The sequence below is a fragment of the Mastomys coucha genome, unplaced genomic scaffold (assembly GCF_008632895.1).
Source record: "Mastomys coucha isolate ucsf_1 unplaced genomic scaffold, UCSF_Mcou_1 pScaffold9, whole genome shotgun sequence".
In the NCBI taxonomy this organism is placed as follows: domain Eukaryota; kingdom Metazoa; phylum Chordata; class Mammalia; order Rodentia; family Muridae; genus Mastomys; species Mastomys coucha.
This window is the reverse complement of record NW_022196915.1, coordinates 66,780,268-66,799,241: the sequence shown is the minus strand read 5'-3', so window position 1 is coordinate 66,799,241 and position 18,974 is coordinate 66,780,268. Positions and strand designations below refer to the sequence as shown.

Genomic DNA, 18,974 nt, shown 5'->3' with positions numbered 1-18,974 from the left:
GTGTGTGTGTGTGTGTGTGTGTGTGTGTGTGTGTCTAGCCTCAAAGTCATGATGCTTTTTTCTTAGCACATCCTGTGATAGGCTATAGGCATGCACCATTGCTCTTATCTTTGCAAGGCTTTCAAAAATTATTTTTTGCTTAAGATGTCCCCACTGCTACAATAGAGGCACAGATATTACAGAAGAAACCAAGTACTCTCCAATTAGTTCTGAGGCCCACTCCACAAGAGGGAATCTATACCTAGTACTTTAAACTCAGCCATAACCTATGGCTGGGAAAGACATAGGTCCTAAGAGAGTTCTTATTTACTATCAACTAAATTAACATGGGGTCAAAATGGCTTCTGAATATTTATTTTCATGCTCAAACACAAGTGTTACTCTAAGCCTTAATCTGAGAGTTTCTTTTTCCAAAAATTGGAAGTGAATGCAGAGAGTATTACATGTTTAAGGGGATAAGAATAAGAGACAGCTGAGGACTCAGCCCTAAACAAGGCATTTGTACCACCCCCGTAAGTCTCAGGGAATAATACAAAAGACGTTATAGAAATAATATGAAAGCCAGTTAGCATGGAGAGTGGTTGTGAAATGCAGTGATGGCACATGCCTTTAATCCTAGCACTTGGGAGGCAGAGACAAGTGGATTTCTGAGTTCAAGGCCAGCCTGGACTACAGAGTGAGTTCCAAGACAGCCAAAGCTATACAGAGAAACCCTGTCTCAAACGCCCCCCCCCCAAAAAGAATTCACAACAGCTCTGATTGCATGCACTTGGCCTTCACAAAGGTCTGTCTGACAAGAGTCAGTCATGGATGAGGAGGGAAGCAACTCAATGGGTCCCACTCCACCCCACTGAACTATTGGCTACTAATAGACTCTGGAAGACTAGGAGTCCTTGGAGTCAGATGTTTGCCCACTGGTAAGTCCACAAGGCTCTGTTATATAATTCCAAATACATGCTCACATAGATGACTCTGCTTAAGCTCAATGGATCTCAAACAAAAACGAAAAGACATCAACATCAGAATGAGACTTGTTAGGAGGAGGAGAAATGGATGGGTAAGGGGAGTAAAGGCGGTTGGGCTATACGGGTAATCAGAGTGTGTTGTACACACATATGAAATTACTAAAGAATAGATATAACAGTAATAGATATAACAGTAATAGTAACAACAGCAACAATAATAATGACTTGTCTATGCATACCACACAAAACCTTTGTGATCTTTAGGAAGAATGAGACTAAAAAATTAGAAAAGAAAAAAAAAATTCTTCCTTTCTGAGTCATGCTCAATGGGCACATATCACAAGGCCCAAGGTACATTATAGAAGGTTAAGTACATACACATCATGTGTGGACAATTCTTCCTGCCTGTTAATATCTCACACAAAAGCAAAGCACAGGAAGGACTCCCCCCGCTCCCCGACTTCAGTACACATGTTTATGCCTGCCTCTCAGCAGTGCAACTTGCCAGGAATCAAAGGTCCTTCCAGTGACAGAGGCACAGCAGACCCAAAGGGATGAAAACAAGAATAAAACATGATGTTTCTGAAGGCCAGACAGCACAGCTTTCCCTAGGAGCCACACGACTGCTGAGAGGCACTGGAGAACTTTAAAAATCAGGTTGACACTTGCTATTTAGGATTGGAATAGAAAGCCCATTATACTAGTTGTTAACATTCTGAATAATGCTTAAAAACAGTAATCTATATATAATTTATCTTCTAATATAGCACCATTATTTCTGGAAAGCTTGCAGCAAGACTGAAATGGCCTCATTCCAACCACCAAAATCAATTCTTTTGTACAAATTTGATATAGGCAGCCTGTGTACCATTTGAAAAAGCTCACCGACCTGTGAAGCCTGGCATTTGCACCATAAAATTTAGACCTTATTTGATGAAGTTATTGAACACTGTTCTTACCCTATGGAAGGTTTGGAAGCAATTGTACACCCTAACTCCTACTTTTTGTCTTTAGGAAGAAGTTTTGGATACAGAGTGAGTCAAATCACTTATGCTCTGAAATTGGGTGAAGGCTCATAGAGTCTAGACTGCCCTTATTGAAAACTATAAGTTAATTTGGAGTGTGAGGCTGGAGTTTCATTGCCAAGTTGAAATGATGGAGATTATTTTTAAAAGGCCCCAGAAGTGAGAAAAAAATCATAATGTGATATCAAAACATTAGTCTATTTTCTTCACTAAATTGCTAATTAAAGGTTTATTTTTACATACTCAACTCTTAAAATTCAGAGGAAATGAATGATGCACAGAATTGATCTGTTGTATTGAGGATAATAAAGGGTAGGAACACACAGTCTTTTTAATAATTGCTTCTACCATCACCCAGACACAAATGAATCTCTCCATTTTTTAATGCTCCATTGCAATCAATCATGAATATTAACTTATAACAGGAAAACAAAAGCAATCCAAACACTGCTAGATCTGCTTTGTGCATTAAAAACAGAGGAACTTGCTGTTGCCCTCAGACAGTGCCTAGAAGAACCACCAGAGGACTATTATTCAATAGCCTGAGACATGGACAAGAATACAGTGGGAAGAGTCGAGCGCTTTGAGATTATTCTAATACTCATTTCTTGTTTGTTTGGCTGCCTGATTCTGTTTGTTTTTGTATTTTAAAACAGGGTTTTTCTGTGTAGATCTTGTTATTTTGGAACTCTCTCTGTAGACCAGGCTGGCCTCAAATTCAGAGATTCATCTACCTTTGCCTCCCAAGTGCTGGTAAAAGTGTGTGCCACCACTGGCTGGCTTATTCTGATATTATTTATTGGTAGGACATAATTTTCTTTAAGGTCAATCTCCAAGTTCAGAAAGTTGGTCAACTTGATATAGCAGACATGTTAATAGTTTGAATAAATATGAACGTTTCAATTCAATAAACCACGACAGAATTTTAATAGCACTCAGTCAAGTCCACTTCATTTCTGAACTTGTGGTTTGTTTCTGCCAATCTTCACCTTGAATTGATAGGGTTTTTTTTCTTCCCTGCTGGTGAAATGAACCAATTTAAGCCATATTAGATTATATTAAAGGCAGGTTTATTGGGAAGCTGTTTTCAGGTGGGACAGTTCATTGGTGCCAAGGACCAAGGCCAGTGATGTTGCCATAGGGAGAGTAGGAGGGAGAAAGAAAGGGGCATGTACACTCGAGGGGGGAGAGAAAGAGAGAGAGAGAGAGAAAGAGAGAGAGGGAGGAGGAGAGGAAAGACCAAAATGTCTGGATTATCCGGGAAGAGCCTCTGGGGTAAGGGCAGCAGAGCCCCTGGGCTGGAAAGTTCAGGGTTGGGGGCAGAGTATGCCAGGTAGGGACTGAGGAATGCTGGGAGAATCTGAAGGACAGATTTGCTCTGGTATGTCAACTATGCACCTCAGTCCTTTTGAAAACCAAACATGAATAACCTATTCGTTTTAGTGTAGGTTGAGGTTGGTTTCCACTGGGAGTCCCAGTCACCACTGCTCAGTTCGTAAACCTGCATAGGAAGGTATATGCATACAGTGGGACAGAAGTGGAGTGATCTCTGTGAACAAGGGATTAAGGAATCCCTCTAAGACTTACACTCTAAAATCAGAACAGGCAATACTTTACCCCACCACCACCACACCCTCACGAATTAGCTGATATGTGTGCAGTCACCATGAAGAGGCAAACTATCTCTCAGGCCAGCCACTCTAGACCATGAGCTATTGGAAGCTGTTAACCAGCTGCAAGCATGAACCTGATGAGAAGCACCATGTGGTGATAGCCTAGTGCTATAAAACACAAATGCAGAAGTAACTGTTTCCAAAGCTATGCTTTTCACACAGCTGATAATAGTTTCCTATGTAGGTTACCCACAAGGTAACAAAATAATAAAGCCAATTTGAAAACATAGTCTACTTGACATGTCTATCAACATAAATTACAAAATCTAACCAATACTTATAGCTCACTCTGTAGCACATCCTTGTTAAGTGCTGTATTATCTCTTCTATTCTTACCACCAAGTGGAGACAGCTAAGTTAGTTATTCAAAGTCCCACCATTAGTGGAGAGGCCAGAGTTTGACCTTGGAAAACCAACATTTAGCCTGTGTACATGTTCTTCACTATTATGCCCTTACTAGTCTGATTAAAATCATTGGGACCCTTGGGGTTGCCATTAACCATATTGTGATGTATGAGGCACTTATAAGATCAAGTCATCAATAGTAAGAGTCTATCCAAGGGCTGTGCAGATAGATCAGTGGGAAAGGTACTTGCCTTGCAAAGGAGGGAAGTCATGAACTAGAACCCGTGTTTAAAAAGTAAAATAAAAGTCTGGGCATGAGAGTACACACTTGTAAGCTGGGGAGATAGAAATAAAAAGGCCCCCGCTTAGAAGCTGAGCACACTTGGGGAGCTCTTCGCCAATGAGGGCAAAGAATTACATCCAGTGTTGACCTGTGGCCCCCACAACCATGCACACACGTGGCATGCACACACTCTCACCATGCACACACGTGGCATGCACACACTCTCACATACACACACACACACACACACACACACACACACTACAGGGAAATGTAGAACCCTAAAACCTGAAAGAATGACACCCCGTGGGGCAATGTGCTGCCAGTGACCTTTAGGAGGCATTGCTGTACAGCGATACTTTAGAGCAATGTCACTTTTAAAATCAGGGCCTGAGAAACTTAACCACATTCTCTTGGTCTCTTTGTTGTAGTTTCAGTTTAAGAATGTTCAAATATTTTGTCATTCAAGGAAGAAAATGCAACCCCTACATCACCGCAAGCTCGAGCGTTTGGATTTCCTGTGTGCATTCAATTCAGGAAATCAGTAGCAGGACTCCTCTGTGTGCAAACCAAACCTCCAGAGTCTGTTTTGAAGTCTTTCAAACAGCATTCAATTGTGTAGAGTTGAAATCACAATCCTGAACATGATGGGAATTCACAACAAGATCAATGGCTCCAACACAGGGTCCTGGTTTTTTTACATGAGAAAAGGGTTGAAGTCTTCCTCTCCTCTCACTTTTATTTCTTACTCCTTCATCTGACCTCAAGAAATTCCATCTATGACTTGACTGGCTCTCTAAAGTGTCTCAATGGTACATAAGTGTGCACCTCGACTTTTTACGTCACAGTTAAACAGTCAATGCATACATTTCTAAATGTGATGTTAGATGTGGGGTAGGTACTCACTGATCTTTGGAGGCTAGGGGGAGGGGAAATGGTTGGGTAATTGGTTTTATTTTTTTGTTTGGGGGCATGTTTTATCTTGTTTGTAAAACTGGAGGTTGAACCCAGGATGTCCAGCATTCTGGGCACAAGCTCTGCCACTAAGATACAAAATAAAAGGCTTCAGCTCTTTATTTTGAATAGGTTTTAAATGCAAAACTGCATTACTGTTCTTTTCAAAATATGTTTGATCAAATTTGCTCCACATGGCTCAACATTTTCTAAAATATAGTTGATAAAGTATCATTGTATGAGATATTAACAGACCTAGTGCAAAAGCAAAATTATAATAAAAAAACTTTTAAAAACATAAAAAGACCTTTTCTATTAACAGTAAAGAACTAGAAGATAATAGTTCAAATACTGGATTCTGGCAAATTTTAAACATGTATTTTCACTGTGTGGCTTCTCAGAATCTTTAGTATATTATCTATCATATATTGCGATTCTCTAGATAACAATCATATCCATCCATATTTTTCAATGATAAAGGACTCTTCTGCATTTGTCTCTCCAGTTCACAAAAGCAAATTATTTTAATAAAATGTAATAACATTGATATACTGGAAAAAGCAAAATAAAGATATCAAATGCATATAAAATATAAAATTCCATTTTTATTATTAGGTTTAACAAATATAAAATTATAACAAATTCTTCCTCAAGAGTCTCTGATTTTTTCCTCATATCATATAAAGAGCAGAAAACCATTTGTAGATCGGTGCCAGTTTGTGGGACAGACAAAATTACACTGGCTCCAGCATTTAATAATCATACTGATCACAAACATTGGTTGCCAAACAATACGACGAGTCTAATTGGTATGGGAGAGTCTTTCCAAATGTCTCATGTGCCAGAGACTTAGTCCCAGTTGGTTATGCTATTTTGGGCAGTCCTGGAATGATTAGGAGGGGAACCAGGATGGAGAAAATAAATCACTAGAGAAAGATCTTTAGTCAAATGTCATTTCTCTTTATTTTCTGTCTGTTCTAGGGTGAACAGCCTCCTATTCTGTATACCCACACCACCATGATAATCAGCCTCACCTCAGGCCCAGCCACCTATGTGAGCCAAGACACATCATCCTCCCTAAGGATGCTTATGTCAGGCACTTTGTCACAATAATGCTAAAGTAACTAAGATACTAGTGTATGAGAAAATGGCTTGGAGAGTGCCTCCTTGTTTTCAAAATCTTTTATTATATTCCTCCAAGTTTAATTGCTGTCAGAAGAAAATAATAAATTAATAACCAAAGAACAAAGCCAAATCCTTCCTTTAAGACTGAGAGGTGAGAGCTGGTCAACTGAAAGGCAGGTGACATTAATGGTTAGACCTGTCAAGAGGTGACGCTATAGAATAAGAAGGAAAAGAAGCCAAGCCAGCTGCACGATCCTTGTTTTCTGTGAATGTCAGCAATGCCCCAAAAAAGCAACAGAGTTAAAAGAAGATGGGGAAATGAGTAACACCTGCTTGTATTAGGCTTTATTTTCCTATGGTTATTTCTCATGGTTAATAGATTTGTGATCCCACCCTAGATGTAGAATCCACAGGGGTCATATGAATTTCAACAAGCCAGGTTATACTTTTTCTTTTAGTCATTTTGCTTTAAGGAATCCTAGTTTTTAGTTAATTAATATGTACCTAATAATGTGTCAGAGTCTATGGTGTTTAGACCCTAACCCTATTTTATAATACAAAAAGCAAAAACTGCTTTTTAAATAGTTGGTAGTGTTTGCCTAAAGGTTTGCTCTTTCTAAGAAACCTTAAATTATAAAATTGTATATCATGGTTTTAAGAAATGTGTCCTTGATTAGGAAAAAAAAGATTAATTGGGACTTCTCAAAATTGAAGAATTCTAGAAAACCAAACTAAATAAATTTTATTGTCTTTGTATTCAACATTATTATTAAGACCTAAATCAAATTCCTTGAATATAGTTTTGGATATTAAATTGAAATCTTCTTAATGTATAACACATCCACCAGAACTAAAAGGCAGAGGAAGCATGTTTTTGGTTGCCATTCAATCTTCACAATTTTTTTTTAAGAAAGGTAGAAACTTAAATCATACTTCCATAAACATAGCATGCTATACAGTGATGTACAATAGACTGACTGGGTCAGTCAGCTTTAGTTAGCATCCATTAAAAATAAAGAAGACATTACAACCCATATGAATGAATCTAAGCCAAATATAAGTGCTGCAAGAAGCTAGGGTCAATAGTATTATTAATAAGTTATTATTTATTCTTTCAGCACAATCTGCTGAAGTAGGCTAAAATTCAGAGCCAGTAATAGAGAGGCGATATTATTGAGACCATCTCCACTTATCCAGGGAACTCATAAGTAAAATGTTGTTGGTTTCGGCTGACCTTTTCTCTCCTGTAGTCTTCTTACTTTAGCTAATGTCCCATTTTAACACCTGAAAAGGTCATTGTCTTACTGCAGTCAGATGTGTGAGAATTGATAATGATGATGGAAGTTTTTGCCTTCCCCATAAAATCATAGTAAGCCACAGATTGTTTGACATTACCATGTAAGTGGAGTCAATGCTGTAGAAAGGTTTTACAAGTGTCGCTTGAGAAGTAGCAAAATATTCACTTTGTCCTCTAAATTTCTCTCCAAACGAAAGCTACATTGCCTGACAATTTCAGGTTTGGAATTACTATTTGAGTCAAGGTTCAATGTCTTCATATGCACATCTTCTTCAATTTCATGATGGTGATGGTAGTTTTAAATGCATGAGCCTGGATAGGTAGGGAATAGAAAGGTATGGGTTTGGAAAGGAAGGGAGAATATTTGTATAGAAGGAGCACTATTTAGAAAGAGCAATATGTTAAATAGTGAAAAGGGCCAAAGGGAAAATAAGCCCAAAGAGGCTTCAGTGGTTTGTTAAGGGGTTAGGAAATTATTAAGGATTTGAAGTATGGTATATAATACATGTAAGGAAATAGGCTACTAGAATGATATGATAGGTGTTTTCATAGAGACAGTATGATGAATCATAATCAAGACAGATCTTTTATAGATAAAAATTGCCATAGAGCCAAACTGTTAATACCCAAGATCTTGTCTCTTCAAGATATGATAGATCCTTGTGTATGCCAGCTTTTGTTGTATAAACCTTGCACCCCAAGTTATCCCTGATTGGTTAATAAAGATGGCTACAGCCCAGGCTGAGCAGAAGAGAAGAAGTGGAGCAAAGGTTCCTGGTTTTGGGGTCTGAGGAAGGGACCATGAGGAAGGGAAAGGAGCAAGAAGGAAGAAGTCACAATGAGGTAGCTAGATCATAGGCATATAGCCATAGGGCTGGCCTGTTGGAGTAGGAGCATCCCAGGCAGAACATGGCAAGTGATATCACAGGGTTTTTGACAGGGAAGTACATAAAATAGCATAAAGGGTTGATATCTGTCCAGTTCTATAGTTTTAAATGCTTATTATAAATATAAAGGCTTTTGGACCTCTTATTTGGTAACTAAATGACATAAGGTGAGTAAAAATCACCAGAATAATATTTACCACAACACTACTCCATATTTACCTGGTGCTCTTGCCCTCTGTGGATATACCTGAAAGAGTTTGTTATAGCCAAGAAGTTAGAGGAAAGATACCACAGATCTCTAGAACATCACTGCTATAATTGTCATAAGAACTGATTGCTTATCCTTCAGGCTTCACTATTGGACATTTTTACATCATCCTAGAGCACAGCAATTTATAGGAAAATATATGATTTGAGGAGTAAAGAAGTGGCTATCAGAGCCAATCCACATATCCTAGGTCTTAGTCTCTTAATGTGAACCCAGGGTCCTCTTACCTGTTCTTGGTGGCCCCTTTCAGACTTTTCTTCTAGTCTATCTCCAGTCATTTGTGACTCAATTTACCCATAGAACTTCACTCTACTGGAGACCCAAAGCTGCCACAGTAGGATGGAACTCAGGTTGGGGATATTCATCTTCTTTCCTGTTCTGCTTTCAGGTCTCTCCAGACTTATCCTTTGTCCCGCTGCACATGTACACAGGAGCCTCTAGAGATTAGGGCTTTTAGTGCAGACTCAGGGTCCCCTAGTTCTTCCCCTCCATTCTGTTCATTTTAGCCCATCTCTATTCCTTTATGACTCTGCGCCAGCATAAAGAGCTGATCTCTGCCAAGGACCCCACACCCAAGACATTGGGCTAGGATTCAAGAACCCCACAGCCACCACACTGATCTAGGTTAGGAAAATGCAACCAAATAATGGAACACCGACCCAACCAAAAAAAAAGGCTAGGTATCTCCACCAAGAAGCACCCTCAAACACCACAACTCTCCTATATTCCAGTGCAAAAACATAAACATGAACAACCAAGACAGTATGCTTCCTTCAGAAGCCAGCAACCCTACAAGCCCTGAGGTAAGCAATTTAGCTGAAGTTCAAGGCAAGGACACCAAATTAGCAATCATGAATATATTCAAAGACCTTAAAGATGATATAAATAAATTATTTGATGAAGATGATGAGAATACAAACAATTGAGAGAAATAAATTATTCAAGACATGAAAGAAGACTTTAACGAAGAATAGGATCACTAAAGGAAACCCAAACTGAAATAAAACTGGAAATGAAAGACTTACCATGTTAAAGAAAAACCTGAGAGATAATTCTCAGCAACAGATTAAAAGACATGAAAGAGAAAATTTAAAGTCTTGAAAACAAGGTTGAAGGAATGAATAACTCAGTCAAAGAAAATGTCACATCTGAGCCAAAAAACATCCAAGAAATTTGGGACACTACAAAAAGATGAAACTTGTGAATAATATACAGAAAGGAAGGAGGAAAAATTCCAGATCATGGCACAGAAAATATTGTTAATGAAATCATAGAAAAAAAAATCTCCCCAGTCCAAAGAAAGAAATGCCTATCAAGGTACAAAAGCCATACAGAAAACCAAATATATAGAACAAGGAAAGAAACTCCCTATGACACCTAACAACCAAAACACTAAATGAACGAAACAAAAAAATAAATAAATTCTTCAAGGAAAAAAGACATATAAAAGAAGATCCATTAGAATAGCACCTCACTTTTCAATAGAGACTCTAAAAGCTAAAGGGACCTGGACAAGTGTTCTACAAGATCTCATATACTATATATTCCAACCTGAACTTTGATAGCCAGCAAAACTATCAACTATTAGCAATGGAGAAAGATAAACATTTCACAATAAAAACAAATGTAAACAATTTCTGTCAACCAATCTAAGTTCTACAAAAGGCAGCAATAGAGCAGTACTGAGCCTGTGGTACATGACCCCGAGAGGAGTCACATACCAGATATCCTGCATATTTGCATTACAATTCAATAACAGTAGGAGAATTACAATTATGAGGCATCAATAAAGATAGTGGTTGGGGGTCACCACAATAAGAGAAACTCTATTAAAGGGTCACAGCATTAGGAAGGCTGAGAATAGTTACAATAGAAGAAAAACTTTTTAGTCTGGAAAGGACAATAGCTATAATCAAGAGAACGCATGAAATAAATAATCTCAGAGCAGTTAGGAAAGACAGGAAAAAAATCCTTACACCACAACAGCAAAACAACAAGCATTAATATCAATGCTCATTGATAACCCTCAATAACAATGGTCTCAATTTCCCAACAAAAGACATAGAATAATAAATTGTATTAGAAAACAGAATCTATTTTTCTGCAACACTCAAGAAATACACATCACCACCAAGGATAGAAACCATGTGAGGGTAAAAAAAAATGGGGAAAAAAGTATTCTAAACAAATAAACCCAAGAATCAAGCATGTGTAGTTATTTTGATGTCTAACAAAACAGACTTCAAACCAAACCTAATCAGAATAGATGAAGGGACCTAAATACTCATTAAAAAATATTCATCAAGAGGATATTACAATTATAAATGTTTAGGCACCAAATACAAAGGTTCCTAAAAGAAGCATGACTATAGTTAATATCACATATTGGCAATAGGCGATACTGAGCTATTCTAAACATAGTGTTATTGAGTGATTACTACCTAACTCTTGTGACAGAAAGGTCATCAATACTGAAACTAGATGGAGATTCTGTTGGAGTTAAATCATATCATAAATCAAATGGACCTGATAGACAGCTATGGGACATTCCACCCAAACAGTAAAAATCATAATTTCCTCTCAGCAGCTAACAGACCATTCTCCAAAATTAGTAACATATGAGGGCACAAAGCAAGTCTCAAATATCATTTTGAAAATGTGAAATAATACACTATATTGCATCTGACCATTATGGATACCAACAACAATAGAAATGGCAAAATATATGAAAACTCGTGGAAGCTGAAAAACTTACTACTGAGTGAAAATTAGGTCAAGACGGAACTCAAGAAGGAACTTAAAAAGTTTTTAGAATTGAACACTTTTGAAAATACAGTTCTAAGAGGCAGGCTCACAGCACTAAGTGTCTACAGATGGGGGGCGAGGAGAGAGCAAAATCTCACATGAATAACATGATGACAAAATTGAGAGAACTTGAAAAATAAATAATACCCAAGAAGAGCATACAAGAAGAATAAATCAAACTCAGGCATAAAATCAATAAAATTAGAAACAAACAAACACAAATCACAAAGAATCAAAGAAATAAGTACTTAGTTCTTTGAAAAAAAGTCAACAAAATTGATAAATCTTTAGCTAAACTTACAAAGGACAGAGAAGATCCAAGTTAAAAAAAGAGATGGTATTACAACCAACATGAAGAAAATTCAAAGAATCATAAAGTCATACTTTAAAATCTATATTCCACTAAACTGGAAAACCTTTTTGAAAAAGGCATTAATCTATTGATATATACTGCCTATCAGAAGCGAGGTTAAGATGAAATAAGTGATTTAAACCGACCATACAGCCCCTAGCAAAATATATGCAAGTAATGGAAAAATCTTCACCCTAAAAAAGAAAAGAAAAAAGAGGAAAGGAAAAGAAAGGAAAGGAAAGGAAAGGAAAGGAAAGGAAAGGAAAGGAAAGGAAAGGAAAGGAAAGGAAAGGAAAGGAAAGATAAGGAAAGGAAAGGAAAGGAAAAAGCCATATGGATTCAGCATAGAATTTGACCAGCCCACCTGACCCCCCGCCCCACCTACCCAACACATATGTAGAAGATGTGCAGTTTGGTCTTCATGTGGGTCCTCCAACAACTGGAGCAGGGGCCATCCCTAAAACTGCTGCCTGTCTGTAGAATCCAGTCCTCTAACTGGGTTATCTTGTCTGACCTCAGTGGAAGAGGATGTGCCTAGCCAGCATAGGGGATTCATAGTGAAAGGGGACTCCGATCTCTCAAAGTAGAAGAGGAGAGGGCATGGGGGAGAGACTGTGTGAGAGAGGGAGGGAGGCAGCAATCAGGATGTAAAGTGAGTGAATGAATAAATAAATAAATAAATAAATAAATAAATAAATAAATAAATAAATTTCAAAAATAATTCAATCAGCTCTCCAGAGACAAATCCATACCAATATGTCTCATTTTATTCTACACAATAGAAACTGAAAGGATATTTTCCTAATTATTTTATGGAGCCATTGTTATTTTGATAACTAAACCACACAGAGATGCAACCAAGAGAGAAAATTATAGGCCAAAATCTTTTATAAACATAGATGCAAAATTCCCAATAAAAATGATTATCTACCATGAAACAGTAGGATCATCCTTGTAATGCTGGAATAGTTCAACATATATAAATTGATAAACATATACAGTTACCCAGCAAGAAATAGACTAAAAGAAAATATACCAAATAATCATCTTGGTAGATGCAGAGAAAGTCTTTGAAAAAATCCAACATCTTTTTGTGATAAATCTTAGACAGATCAGAGACACAAGTGACGTATCTCAACATAAGAAAGGCAGTTTATAGTAAACTCACAGCAAATATCATCCTAAATAGAGGAAAATTCAGAGCATTTCTATTTAATAAATAGCATAACTATTTAATATAGTGTATTTGAGTTCTTAGCTAGAGCAATAAAATAACTTAAGGAGATCAAGGAGATCCATATAGGAAAAGAAGAAACCAAAGTATTCTTGTTTGCAGATTATATCATTTTACACAAAAAAAGTCCTTATGGACTCCATCAAGAAACCTCTAAATCTAGAAACTACATTCAGAAAAGCAGCAGTATACAAAATTCACACACACACACACACACACACACACACAAACACACACACACACTTTCAGCATACAAATGACAAAATATTGAGAAAGAAATCAGAAACAGCACCTTTCACATTAGTCTCAAAAATACAGTTTTGGACAACTCTAATCAGGCAAGTAAAAGGTTTATATGATAAAGTCTTAAAGACATTGAAGCAAGAAATTGCAGAAGACACCAGGAAGGGGGATTGTCTCCCACGCTTCTGGATTGGTAGGACTGATGTTGTGAAAAAGGTTATCCTGCCAAAAGCAATCTTCAGATTTAAGATCATCCCCATCAAATTCTCAACACAATTCTTTACAGAAATTGAAGAAGCCATCTTCAACTTCATTTACAAATATAAAAAAAAAGAACAGAATACCTAAGAATGATTCTGAACAGTTAAAAAGGACTGGAGGTATCACTATCCCAGATTTCACATTTTATTATAGAACTTAGAAATACAGCATGTATTGGCATATAAACAGACATATATAGCAATGGAATAGAATCAAAGATACATACATAATTTTACACCCTTATAGACACCTGATTTTTAACAAAGAAGCCAAAAATAAACAGTTGGGGAAACACAGTATCTTCAAAATAAAATGCTACTAAAAAGTAGATAAATTAAAATAAAAATAGAAAATTAAATTAGATCCATATCCATCACCCTGGACAAAATTCAGCTCAAAATAGGTCAAAAACCTCCATGTGAGACTCAATATCCTGGATCTGGTAGGAGAGAAAATAGGGAACAAGTTTGAACTCATTTCCCCGAGAGCAGACTCTAATGATATATTTTATTGCTATGTTCCTTTACCAGAATAATAGTATATAAGGTTTTCCCTTAGATCACATGACCTATCTAGTGTCAGACTATTGGCCACTTTAGTAGTGTGACACAAGAGCTCCATCTCATGGAGTGGGCTTTAAATCCAATCGAAAAGTAGGTGGTTACTACCATAACACTTCTGCCTCTATCACATCAGTATATCTTGCAGGAAGGTGACTGTTGTAGGTCATAGGTTCTTAGTTAGGTGTTTCTCCTTCAGTAATGTACAAAGCACCTTCTATCACCAAGAATACTAGTCAGCAGGGGTGAAGCTTCTAGCTGGGCACCACCTTGATTTCTTCTTGGTCAGTGACATAAGTAAGGCTCTTATCATCAACTTATACAAAGTAACCAAGAGCTTTGGCAAAAGCCTGAGAGGTTGTGGGAAGGAGTTTCTATGGGAACAACTTCTGTTTATGGCAACCAACTAGGCATTGTCTCCCCCATTATATGGTGACTCCATTTAATTTTCTTTCATGTAGGTATACATCTTAGGATGTTTCTATTCCAACAGGTTTCCATGTGGCTTTTTAAAGGCCCTTAGTATTAGTTGTCCCTCTCCATATTTCCTCCTTTATTTATTGCCCCATCCACTTAGTTAGAGTTACACCAAGGTATTTTATATTATTTGTAACTATTGTGAAGGGTGTTGTTTCCCATATTTCTTTCTCCACCTGCTTCTTGGCCTCGGCATTCCCCTACACTGGGGCATAAACCTTAACAGGACCAAGGGCCTCTCCTCCCATTGATGATCAACTTAGCCATCCTCTGCTACATATGCGGCTGGAGCCATGAGTCCCACCATGTGTGCTCTTTGGTTGATGGTTTAGTCCCTGGGAGATCTGAGGGTACTAGTTAGTTCATAGTGTTGTTTGTCTAAGGGGCTACAAACCCGTCAGCTCCTTGGGTACCTTCTCTAGCTCCTTCATTAGGTACCCTATGCTCAGTCCAATGTATAGTTGTGAGTCTCTACCTCTGTATTAGTAGGGCACTGGCAGAGCCTCTCAGGAGACAGCTATATCATGCTCCTGTCAGCCAGCACTTGCTGACATCCACAATAGTGTCTGAGCTTGATAATTGAATATGGAAAGGATTCCCAGGTGGAGCAGTCTCTGGATTGTCCTTCTCAAGATGCTCCAACATGTAATAAGGACACATGCTCCACTGTGTTCATAGCAGCCTTATTTATAATAGCCAGAAACTGGAAACAACCCAGATGTCCCTTAACAGAGGAATGGATACAGAAAATGTGGTACATCTACACAATGGAGCACTACTCAGCTATTAAAAACAATGAATATATGAAATTCTTAGGCAAATGGATGGATCTGGAGAATATCATCCTGAGTCAGGTAACCCAATCACAAAAGAACAAACATAGCATGCACTCCCTGATTAGTGGATTTTAGCCCAGAAGCTTGGAATACCCAAAGTACAATCCACAAACCACAAGAAACTCAAGAAGAAGGAAGACCAAAGTGTGGATACTTCATTCCTTCTCAAAAAGGGGAACAAAATACCATGGAAGGAGTTATATATTTTCTTTAACTATGCTTTGTGAATAAGACACCATTATCACAAGCAGTAAGACTATTAATTAATACACCAGATCTCAGAAAACTAAAAAGCCTCTGTACAGAAAACAAACAAATAAGACAAAAAACACAAATAAAAACAAACAAACAAAAAACTCACCATACTGAAAGCAAACTGGCAGTCTACAGAATGGAAAAAATGTCTTTACCAATTACACATTTGATGAAGAACAAACAAACAAACAAACAAACAAAACCCTGAGCATCAAGAAAAAAAATAACCAAATTTTAAAATGTGGTATCAATCAAAACAGAATTAACCAAAGCTAAAACACAGATGGCTACAAACACCTTTCAAATATTTAGCATCCTTATCAATCAGGCAAATTAAAGTTGAAACTACTTTGAGATTTCATTACACCCCAGTCAGAATGAGGGCAATATCAACAAAACATACCTACTGGTGAGGATTTGGGAAAGGCAGAACATTGCTGATATGATGGTAAACTGGTACAGGCCCTATGGAAATCAGTATGGAGCTTCCTCAACAAGCTGAAAATTGATTTACCACAAAGATTTATCTATACCATTCTTGGGCATATAACCAAAATCTCTGTCTCTTATTGCAGCAATACTTTTCATCCATGTTTGCTGATGTTCTAGTTATAATAGCCAGAAATTAGAAGCAGTCTAATTTCTAGTCTAGCCCGTGAGATGATGTCATGATGAATATATAGTTAAAATGTGGTACATTTATACAGTAGAGTGCTACTCAGTTTAAAACAATTAAATTTTGAAATTTACAGGTAAATGAATAAGATAGAAACAACTATCATGAGTGAGGGAACCCAGATGCAAAAAGACAAACATTGCATGTTTTCTTTTACACCCGGAGACTGGCTTTTGAACTTTAGCTGTGTGAATCAATACAAACAACTACAGAGTTTAGGTAGCTAGTAATGGGCTAGGGAGGAGGAGAACCTTTTCAAAGGAAAGGGAAATAAAATACAGTATGATAAAGAGAAACTTGTCTAGGAAGATTACTGTGGAAAGTGAATGGGGCAATAAATAAAGGAGGAAATATGGAAAGGGACGACTAATACTAAGGGCCTTTAAAAAGCCACATGGAAACTTGCTGGAGTAGAAACATCCTAAGATAGATACCTACATGAAAGAAAATTAAATGGAGTCACCATATTATGGGGGAGACAATGCCTAGTTGGTAGCCATAAACAGAAGTCGTTCCCATAACCTCCTTTCCCACAACCTCTCAGGCTTTTGCCAAAGCTATTGGTTACTCTGTATAAGCTGATGGTAAGAGCCTTACTTATGTCACTGACCAAGAAGAAATCAAGGTGGTGCCCAGCTAGAAGCTGCACCCTTGTTGACTAGTATTCTTGGTCATACAAGGTGCTTTGTACATTACTGAAGAAGAAACACCTACAGCACTATGTGGCTCCAAGGAAAAATCTTCCTGATATAACAGGGCTTTTATACACATATGAACTTAAAGAGACTGTGATAATATCCACAAGCCCTGTACAAGTTCAAATCAGACAAAACCCTATCACTGAGAAGGCAAAGTAAGCATAAAGTCCACCAAGAAGATAACTGTCATTGATACCTCCTGGGAAAGGGAAAGTCAATTTTCCCCCAATGAAATATCAGTGAGTGTATCAACCGTACCCAGGCCCAGGAGTAGTTGGTCAGTGCAGAACATGATATTTTCTTTGTGTGCTTTTCGTTTGGGGTGGTGAAAACAGTAGTTTTTTTTCTTTTTCTCTGTTTTTATTTTCATTTTGTTTTGTTATTTTTCCTGTTTTGTTTTGGGAGTGAGGAGAAAGAACACGAAGGTGGGTTGAGAAGGGAGATGGGGAGAATCTGGGAGGAGTTTGGAAAAGGAAAAGAATATGATCACAACAAATTTTATGAAAAATAATTGAAATAAAAGAACATAGTTATGAGGGAAGATATTCCTGAATAAATAACAATAAAATTGCATGAATATTGAATATAAAATAACATCGATGAAAGCCTGAAGCCTGAAGCCTGAAGGCACTTTAGAAGTAGCAGAAATGTAACACAATGGCCAGAAATAAAAACACAGGTCAGACCCTAAGAGTCTCCTAGGACATATTAGAAGTTGAAGCGTTTAACTGAAAGGCTCCAACCACCGTGATCATGATGGTTTCTGCCCTAGCTAATCATGGACTGATACATCCTTGCTCAGGACTGAGTTAAGTCTCTCTCCATTCCCATGGCCTCTCTTAACAGTACTTCTTGAATGCTGATTGAGAGCTTGCATCCAACATGCCCACACTATTCTCATGAATTTATTTATATTGTCATTTAACACTCATGGCAAACCTGTAAATTGGGTAATTATCTAATAATTATATAATAAGGTAGTAAGTAATTATCCCCAGTTCAAAGATAAAGAAGAAAGAAACAGGGAGAAGCTCAGAAAATGGGTTACCATGCTTCTGCCAGAAGTGAATGGAAACAGATACAGAAAGTAGGAGCCGGAGCGGTCAAGGACACCACAAGAAGATTTACAGAGTCAAATTCGGGCCCATAGGGACTCACAGAGACTGAATCACTAACCAAAGAGCATGCACTGGTTGGATCTAGACCCCCTACACATATGTAGCAGATGGGCAGCATGGTCTTCATATGGATCCCCTAACAAGTGGTACAGGGAGTCTGACTCTGACTCTGTTGTCTCCCTTTTAGATCCCTTTCTTCTACCTGGACTTCCTTGCCCGGCCTCAGTAGAAAGGCCAGATAAGAATAAGAGTGGAGAGGATGCACCTAGTCCTGTTGAGACTTGATGTGTCAGGGAGGATTGGTACCCATAGGAGCCTTCCCTTCTCACAGGAGAAGGAAAAGGGGTAATAAGGAGAAGAAGGTTGTTGGGGGGCAGGGAGAGAGAAGAAGAGGGAGGGGACTGCAGTCTGGATGCAAAGTGAATAAGTAAACAAATTAAGGGAAAAGAAAGAAAATAAGAAATTTTGTTACTATGCCAGCAAATCACAGACCTATCTTCTTAATTTAACAATATAGAGAAGCTAATACAATTTCAAATTAAGTATAGTGGTTCAAAAGTTGCAGTATTTTTCTCATAGCTAGAGCTAGACTTCCACACAGTATATCTCTCCAGATTAATAATGAGTGAAGAGAAAC

At 37.7% G+C, this 18,974-nt stretch overlaps 1 long non-coding RNA gene across 1 annotated transcript in view; it reads right to left on the bottom strand.

Annotated features, from left to right (window-relative positions):
- The window catches only part of LOC116085082, a 180,541-nt gene that overhangs the window by 150,373 nt on the left and 11,194 nt on the right, over positions 1 to 18,974 (bottom strand). The window lies entirely within an intron of this gene.